Source organism: Nansenia antarctica (genome assembly GCF_963989245.1).
Source record: "Nansenia antarctica genome assembly, chromosome: 10".
Classification (NCBI taxonomy): Eukaryota; Metazoa; Chordata; class Actinopteri; order Argentiniformes; family Microstomatidae; genus Nansenia; species Nansenia antarctica.
This window is the reverse complement of record NC_137680.1, coordinates 21,072,867-21,075,366: the sequence shown is the minus strand read 5'-3', so window position 1 is coordinate 21,075,366 and position 2,500 is coordinate 21,072,867.

Sequence of the window (2,500 nt, the reverse complement as noted above, 5' to 3'; positions counted from 1 at the left end):
CAGCTCTAAAGACACTGCATACTGTTAGCTTATGCTGGCATTCATCATCGTGGAAGGAAAATGATGGTTATTTTCTAATGAAATTAGATGGCTATGCATCACTGAGTTCCTTGTGGTTTCAATAAGGCATTTTAAAATGTATGTAAATGAATAGAAAACACATTTATTTATTTATTAGTATTATTATTATTATTTATTATTTACAAATGTATTTTTCCTTGACAATGGTAGCCAAAAGGTCAAGCTTGAGCATGTACCGGTATATGGATTTGAGGAGCTCAGGTCTATGGTCTAATGGTTTTATCCTTTCCTGGTGCACCCGCAATATTATTTTTTTTAAAAAGCGTAAAGATAGCCAGCCTACACCCCTCTCCGCATTCAGCATATCCTCACACCTCCACCGGAGCCCAGTGTATGCTGGTGTTAAGGCGCTTTGCCTTAACTGTTTGAGTAAATGCAAATGTGCTTGATGTTAATCTTCCACCTTGTACGAATCCTTTCTCTCATTCCTCATCACTCCCACGTTGAAAACACTTCACTAAATGAGGTGAAAATGAACAGAGAGAAGACAGAGAAAAGGGTGTATGCGTGTGTGTGTGTGTGTGTGTGTGTGTATGAATGAGAGGACAGCCGGTTTCCTTGCCTGGTAAAGCACCCCCCCCCTCGGTACACACACGCCTCTCTGATAAAACCCACTAGCAGGCTCTGTCACTCAATTAATGTCTCTTTTTATCTGCCGTTAACATACCTACCATCCTCAGCCAGGAATTAAAGCCCAATCTCTCTCTCTCCCCGAGTGGGGAAATAAGAACAAGCTAAGCAGAGCGGTGGATTAAATGTAGAGGTAATAACTTTGAGTATTAAAAATGCAAGATTTGGCTTCTTCACGGCCAGACAGTTCCCATTTCCATGGTATAGCTGTGTGGAACATGAGCGTCTTTTTGTTTCTTTCAAACACGGGTACGGCTTGATAACTAACAGGTCTAACGCAATAAACGGTCTTGTGCCAAAGCACTGACTTGCCGGCTCAAATGGCGGATTGGAAATTGCTGACATTTTGTGGCAGAATTTGCTCACTTGCCCAACAGCGCCAAATCCCCTGTTGTGAGTTGAGTGTGAAATCCATTTAGCACAGATTCCAGCTGAAACCTTGTCATCTCATTGAAAAAGATCATCTCTAAAAATATGGAACAAGCCCATAAGGTGTAAAATGGATCATATTCATAGTCTTTTTCCCTGCCGATCCCTGCCTCCTTTGTTTGTGTGCAGATAGAGTAGACAGAAAATTGTTTCTCGTTTCATTTCTCTATGTGTGGAGGAAACAAGCATGTCCTCGGGTAGCGAACGTGACATGATTGCGATAGTAAGGTTACTCTATCATAAGAAATGTTTGAAAGAGCACATTAAAGGTCTCTGCAGGAGTCCCTGAGGAGCCGACTGAGATGGCTCTGTACTGAGGCTATTTCAGAACACACTCCTGACCTGGCATTAAACATGACAATGTGTTATTCACAATCTCACCACAGCGACGTGAGCCAATACTGTGTCACACACCATATTGTATCGGCAGACGAGGGCTGTCACAATGCCATTTTGATATCCCCTCTGCAGTTTCTCTTCCTCTGCCACACAGTTCTATTATGTATATGTGCCTATTTGCCTAAATCATTTCGTCAACAACAAACCTGCAGGGTACGCTATGCATTGGGGATTCTTCGAGAGTTCTCACAAGTCTCACAAAGGGCTGTATATCCATACCATGCTTGAGAGAAGAAGAAAAAAACAAAAAAACAAGCCATTTGGCTTTTGCAGGAAACTGAATCTGAACGCCCCAGAATAGCGGCTATGGCAGATCCGTTCCCGAAAGTCTCCAGTTGCTTAGTTACTTTGGAGGGCTCTGCCTCCCCAGGCCATGGGGGATGCTATGCTATAGGCCCTCCGTCTCCTTCCATCTCCCCTGCTGTGTAACCCAAGCTGGGAGACAGACTGGCAACTCTGCACTGGGTGCTCGTTCCCATGGAGAAGAGGACTAGAGGGAGGTCATGAGGATGGATGGAGGACACCCAGTTTGGCCCCCGCTCTCATTGTCTGCTTGTCTACCGAGGTTCAGCTCGTTGCGATGACACTGCACGTTCATTTGATTAACCTACAGTATGCTTTTCCTGGGAAATCTACAGTATATCTTTAACCAGGATGTTAGAAGAAATCTTGCATTTAAACGACAGAATGTATCTTTTTTTTTTTTAATGCAGAGTCAAACGCCATCAAATCCTGGGTAGCAAAGCAGAAGCGGTCAGAATGAAAGAAGAGCTAAACTGTATCCCATCCCTACGTATCCCAGAGCATAGCTAGCGTACGGCAGGTCTGAGGCACCGCTGCCATTGTGTGTATGTCAAACAAAGGCCCCCTCGCTCCCTTTCCTGTTGGTACTGAGGGGATGCGTCTGCGGAGAGCAGCGAAGCGTGTGAAAATAGTCCACGTTGACTCTCTCTCCCTGTCA